The 7,513-nt window shown below is 34.2% G+C and overlaps 1 protein-coding gene across 6 annotated transcripts in view; it reads left to right on the top strand.

Annotated features, from left to right (window-relative positions):
- Positions 1 to 7,513, top strand: part of LOC136849118 (uncharacterized) — a 72,553-nt gene that overhangs the window by 33,873 nt on the left and 31,167 nt on the right. The gene's annotated exons all lie outside the window — the stretch shown is intronic.

Raw genomic sequence — 7,513 nt, 5'->3', positions numbered from 1 at the left:
ATTAGGTAAACAACAGTTGCATATACTTGAAATCATCTGGCGGTCTGCTCACTCCACATTGCATCTCCCATTATTCTCAGAATTATCACACAATATTTCATATTTCATATGAAACACTCGATCCAAACCCCCTCTTCCTCGTCGAAACCCACACTGTTCTTCCCCTACGAATCCTTCTTGAATCTGTTGTACTTTGTTCATCAAAATCCTAACATTGAGAAATGTTCTGCCAGTTTTACTCTTGCGTTAATCAGCTCTCTTATATCATCCACATACAACACACCTTCAGAACAATCACTCAATCTTCCCAGGACTGAATTCACATCAGACAGCATCTCTCCTTTTGCTTCTGCTGTGGTGAGATGCATTTGCTCATTAACTTTTCTCTCTGCATTCACTTCCCTCGAGAAAATTTCTCCTTCTCTCTGAATGATTTGTTCAAAATCACGCCTTTATGTTCATTGCTTGCCTTTATCTGTTACTTTCTTGGTGGTTACCTTTACTGTTCTTGTGTACTTGTGCATGACCTTTTTTTTATTGGGCAACTGTACTTCAGTATTTTTCCAACTTAACTAAAATATCCATTTCTCATTGCTTCACTTACTGCATTTATTCTCCTTCAGTGTACATTTTAAGCTAACATAAAATTTCAATTTGCACGTTATTTTTTATGTAAATTCATGGCCTCCAATCAGCTGTACTGATGCAAATATTTTTTCGTATGAGTTACGCAACAGTTATTCCAAAGTGGCAGCAAAGATTATAGATAGTACTATATATGAATGTTTGTAATTTTTAAGACCGTATTATATACAAAAATATGGTTAACATCAATGGAACGAGGAATGTGTTAGCACGATCAATGAAGTTTGGAAATGGGGTTACACTAGAGTCCGTCAAACTTGCATAGTCAGTAATGGGGTTAGGGGATGAGTCACTTGAGCTAAGCATATCTTTTTTGTACAAATAATACGATCAAACGTCTGATTGCAATATTTTTTTTAATTCAGTGTAATAAAGAAAATCAAACCATTATTCAGCCTGCTAATTATATCGACTATGCAAGCAGAAAAACAGATGTGTGGTTAACAGGAAATTCGTATTCTTTTCATTAATGTTGTCTTTTCTGGTAAACCTAAGGTAAAAAGAGAAGTGGTCGTAGGAGAATTTGTAAAGGGTACTTCACTCCTGTGTAGTAACGTCGTAATGTACGTTAATTATAACTCATGAATTGATGAAGTTCCAATCAATTGATTATATTGGCCGCAGTAACGTTTTAGAACGAATTTATTGCAGTTCATAATTATCCAATTCTTGATTATAGTTTAATGGGGGCACCGGTCGATTTTCAGATACTGGGAATCCCAATCTAATTGAAGTGTAGCTCTTGGAGATGTGGTTGTTCTGACCACTTCTCAATGACAAATTGGTTTCGTTGATGTGTTCAGAATAGTAACGTATGTTTGGTGTGCATGAGTTATGTGCTTTGTTAAGTGCTGCTCTTATCTTTAGTATTCCTGTGTTCGTTGTTCCCGTGAAGGTCATGTCGTGTTATGGAAACTCTCAGCGGGTGCGTGATGTAGATGGAATGATAGCAGTCTGGCAAGTAAGGTAGCGCTGGTGATGCAAATAGTGATAAGGGAGGCAGAATAAGGGCAAAGAAGTGTGCCACTCGAGGATGGCTTTGCGAATTGATAAAAACGGACACATGAGTTACGTCATTGCACAATTTTCATTTTTAATCGAATTTATATCCACCTCCGAATGAAATATACTTCTTATTTTAATTTTTTTATCCGCTCAATCATCATTCATTTTCCCTTCTATTTTGATCTATTTTTTGTTCCTTTCAAAGTAAAAAGTATAGAGTTCAACTTTTGTGCGAAAGTCGCGTTGCTATCCTCGGTTTTTTCTCTCGGCATAATCTTATGACAAGGTTACGCGACTGGCTATGTTTTATGGGCTCATGTTTTCTTTCGGGAGCCAAACAATCTTTTTACTACCATCTTACATTTGAAGACTGGGTTGCTGTATATATTTCTAAGGCTTAACATATGTTGTTGCGATATAGCTGCTTTTAATTTGATACAGATATACACCTTCACTTAGGGAAAATTAGATGCTGTGTATGCGCTAAGGTTTGTGATTTTGTAATAGAAAGTCGTAGATATTTATATTAAACTCTATCTCATTATTTAATCTCCGGTGATGTATTGACATATTTATTAATTTTATTTAATTAGCGCTTTCTAGTCTTTTCTGGTCTTATAACCAACAAAGACAATGAAAATAAACATACACAACGATTTCTTTCCTTAGAATGGACACTTTCTTGTCTAAGATTTAGGCCTTATTTTGTGACGTCACACTGCCCAGCAAACTGTTGTGTGCAGTAAGACTTCAAGTGTAATGATTCCATGTAAACTCGTTTATTCTCTGTCTTCTCGGGGTTCATTGTTGCCCTTTAATTCATTGTCTTTCAGAGACATTCAAAAGTCCTTTGTTGATTTAAAAATAATGTATTATTTAGTAACTATTGATCGCACACGCGTATATAATTAATTATATATATATATATATATATATATATATATATATATATATATATATATATATATATATATATATATATATATATATATATATATATATACATATACTAAGAAATCACAAAAGTAAGCGCGTGATTTTGTTTATTAGCTGAAGCTACTGGGAAAGTTCAAAATGAAACGACAGAGTGCAAGTACTTTCGTGTATTTTAACACATCTCCGGGGCACATGAAGATGTGTTAAAATACACGAAAGTACTTGACACTTTGTCGTATCATTTTGAACTTTCCCAGTTAAATATATATATATATATTATATATATATATATATATATATATATATATATATATATATATATATATATATATACATACATATATATTTATTAATAATACTTTCCCTAAAGGCGTTGTCTGTCTAAAATACTAGATGTGAGTAGCCGGAGTCATTTTATTATAACTAATGAATCAGTATAAAACTCCGTTGCAGAAGACTTCTATAACATTATAAATATATAAATAAAGCCCCTGAAGAAAATGCCGGTAACATCAAGCAAGAAAACCCGGGACATAAATTACTGCGAATTTCTGTAATATTTGAGCTTGGGAGGAAAAGAAGAAAGAAATCGAGGAAGTGCTGCCTAGGTGACGTAGAACAGAATAATTTTGCATTAATATTAAAGCAGAGAGCGATTGATTTCGCGATAGAAGTGAGCAACTCTACTCTGCTCAACTCGGTTCCTTGGCGTGGTCAGATGTTAGTTACTGTTACCGTATATATATATATATATATATATATATATATATATATATATATATATATATATATATATATATATATATATATATATATATATATATATATATATATATATATATATATATATATATATATATATATTCATTCATCAAGGCCACAGGAAAAATAAAAGGAGTACCAAGCGCTTTCGTGTTATTTCATTGTACCTCGAAAATGTGTTGAAATAACACGAAAGCGCTTGGTACTCTTTTTTATTTTTCCTGTGGCCTTAACTGAATATATATATATATATATATATATATATATATATATATATATATATATATATATATATATATATATCGTTCTTTTTTTGCCTCAGTTAACTTTTTTCCCCATGTATTGTTGCAACACCAGTACTGTTTGAATAATTCAAGAGCTACTGCATGATTTGTAACTGTTAGACAAATGTCATGCCTTGTCCAAAGGCCGATGACGTGGCTCAGAGTGGGATCACAGGGAGTCAGTGACACGTCACGCTTCGCCCTGGATCCAATATTTTGCCGGTAACGCGTGATTACAATTCTTAGGCGTCAATTTTGCACTCCATGGTTTGAAACGATAAGTTGATCCTCGCGGTCATTTCAGAATTATATTCTTCTTAAGACCGTCTGGTAATATGTTTTCATTATGTATCACGATAGTCTTGAGAATTTCCGGGAAAATTGTATGTTGTGGCTCATGATATTCTTTTGACTCCACCTTTTGTATCTTAATATTACGAGTAGAGGTATCCGGTATCCGTGGCAGACACGCTTAGTCTTGGCCTCTTTCATCTTTTCGGTTTATTTTAGAAGCTGTGTTGTAAAACAACGAAGTCAACATTACTTGTGGTTGAAACCCCAAGGATATTGCAGCACCATCCGCCTTTCTACTACCTTTTCCTCTTGTGTTTTCCGGGTGAATGAGAAAATGACATTAGGATGTCAGTCGCATTTCTCTTTTCCCTTTCAGAGAACATACAAACGTAGTCACAAATGTAAGAGTGTATTTATGAATGTTCTCTTAAGACAAAATAAAATCTCCTTACAGATAATTCTGAACTGAGCAGATATTTAGTCTTGATGGGGACTTGTAACGTTTCTTAGTATTTTACATACAAAATCAGTAGATGATATTTTGGAAATTTTCTGTTATACGGTGTTTTGAATCATTATTGTTGACTATATATTTTTAAAAAAATTATAGCTTTTTAGACAGGTATTTATATGAATGCGGAATCCAGTTTTCTTACGATTCAGTGTCTGATAGTCATTCTATATAACTTTTAACAGAATCATCTTGCCTTAACTTTCCCACAACGTTTCTTGTCTCCTTTCCCAGTACGTGGTCAGTTTTCCATAGCATTTTTGATGGAAAGTATTGAACTCGGACTTTACCTAGGCACAAATTTCAACAACTTGGAACATTGTTTCTAGGAAGACATATGAAGGTTTCATGTGTGAGCCGAATGAAAATTCATATTTATTGCAGTGTGTACCCTGCTTCCCTCGCTAGAACAGATTTATCGTCCTTTTATTCAGTTGACAGATGGACCTACATTCTGAAATATGTAGCGAGAGTTGCTCATTTTATTTATGCACGATAGCTACAGCTATCAACCACTCGGATTAAGAAGCCTTATTATTATCCATATATTATCTGTCACTAGGAGATTGTCAAAAGTTGAATTGTACGAGGAGACAAAGGCGGAAAGTTTAAAAAAATCACCCCAACTTTTCTATAATTAATGTAGAATAATATCGACCGGTCTTGCCACCAACCTGTTTCATACACGTGACGCAATCATGACGTCAGAAACTCCTATTTTAAGGTGGTGCGGAATAATTTAAGCCCGAGAACGTTTACGCCAGAATAGAAATTGGGATATTTTAGGAAAGGAACTGTGAGAAAATGGAAGATATCTCACCTTGTTGAAGACTTCTTTTTCATGATTATGGTTTTTTACTAATCAGTTGTAAATTATTGTACTGTTTTGATGATTTCAGTTTTATTTCGGAAGCATGCTTCACGTGTCACTCCGTTCTACGTAAATTTTTTTGTTTAATTTCTCACAAATGCCACTGCATTTAGACTTTTAGCGTGTCCTTCTAGTTTAAAAGTTAAGTACGATCTCCGACGGTTGTGCATGCCACTAGTCTCAGTATGCGACATCATACTCTTTAATTTTGGTTGTAGGACATTTGATGGACCCAGGACCCACACTGTTGGTTTCTCGGTCCCCAAAGTGGCTCAGATTCCCGAAGCGGACTTTTAGTTTCTAAACACTGGATTCGAGATTAGGTTGCTGACTAGGCATTGGATTCGAGATTAGGTTGCTGTCGTGGGAGCAATACGAAGCATCATTAACTCTTTTCTTCGGTTTCAGGACATCGATCAGTGCTTAGGGTTTTCTGTTATATCATGCTAATTGACCTCTCTCAGTTGACGTTTATATGCGAAACATGAGTTTCAAATATGCCACATTTGATATTAATAAGTGGTCGTTGTGTTCGATTGTGATCTCTGAATGTTGAAGCCTGGCGGGTATAAGAGAGAATGAAAGTATCGTATCCCAGTAGTAAAAAGAAATGTTTTTCCGCACCAACAACAATGTTTATTTTTATGGTAAATACAGTATTATAACTATTCGCCAATAAATTGTTTTTCTCAGTAGGTGGAGGCTCCAGAAATTAACGAGATACCAGTCACTGCCGCATTCACATTTATAATAGCTAAATCAAGGATGATTATCCTGTGCAGAAAATTCTATTAGGATCAAGTAGGTGTGTATCTGTATATCCTGAATTTGGTGTGGAATATTACAATTTGCGCGACGTTCCAGTCCATAATTCAGGTTTTGGTGATACGAAACCCCTCCCGTTTTCGAAGCCACTTTCAGCCAGAAATTGTCATCCTGTCATTTTAAAATTTACCTTGAAAGTTTGCAATAATTAAGAGATGTGATCAAAAATATTTTCAGTAAACATGAAATGTTATCACTTTTATTTGGTCCTGTGTTCAGTTTAATGTAAATGAATTACATGTATGTCATTTACGCAGTTGCATTATTTTATGTGGTTTCCATACGGAATGCATCCTTTTAACTCGGTGGATGGCCATTTCATTTTTTATATGAAGTTCAAAAACCTGAATTCGACAGGCGTATGTACAGTAGAGTCGGTATCGACTTCATCTTTCTTGATGGCTCAGTGGTCATAAGTCACTGTACGTCGTTGTTTGTCAAACCGGATGGTAGTTCGAATCCCACTAGTGGCGAAGCACTTATCAATATAGTTCCCTTTGGGAGCAAACGTTATTCGTGGTTTTAATATTTGTGAATATACAAAATGTTACATATATGACAGATTTAATTATTATATGAATATACATATATAATACTATATATATATATATTTATATATATATATATATATATATATATATATATATATATATATATATATATATATATATATATATTATACTGTATATATAAATATATATATTTATTTATATTTATAATATAATATCCACATTCCTCCAACCACCTGCTGTCTAAGGTAGATCTGCCCAGCTGATCCCCAATTCCTTTTTTTATAGTTCTGATCCAAGTTGGCAATAGCATTCTCACTCCTTTAGATCCTCGAGGTTTCTGGGTTACAGCCTGTCTCAGATCCTATCAGGTTGTAATCGGAGAACGTGTCGAAACCAAAGCTACCATTCGGTCATCAGTCTTTTGTATATATTGACTGTTTTTCATCTCCTTTTTAGGTAATTTTGAATATGAACTTGCCATTGAATACTGAGTGTTCCCCGCGAGCCTTGACTTTCAAAAACTCGGAAACCTCTAGAAAGTGTTTCATAATCATCATTACCATTCTCAGCCATAGACCAACTTGATTTTCCTGGTGATGAATATAAGTAGTAATTAACGTAAGTCTCATTCGGAACCACTTTTTTGCTAATCAGTTCTTATAGCCTGATTCCCACGTTCACGAGATCCATCATCCCTAATAACTGTCCCAAGGTACCTAATTGTGGCAGCTTTATTGATCGGTTAACCTTATAATGTTACACCTGTTCCAGCATGATTTGTTCCCACAAACCTCTGACTTTATACCATTGATGTTGTATATATATACACATATATTATATATAAACACATATATATATATATATATAT

Source organism: Macrobrachium rosenbergii, chromosome 20 (assembly GCF_040412425.1).
Source record: "Macrobrachium rosenbergii isolate ZJJX-2024 chromosome 20, ASM4041242v1, whole genome shotgun sequence".
Classification (NCBI taxonomy): domain Eukaryota; kingdom Metazoa; phylum Arthropoda; class Malacostraca; order Decapoda; family Palaemonidae; genus Macrobrachium; species Macrobrachium rosenbergii.
This window is presented reverse-complemented; position numbering and strand designations above follow the sequence as displayed.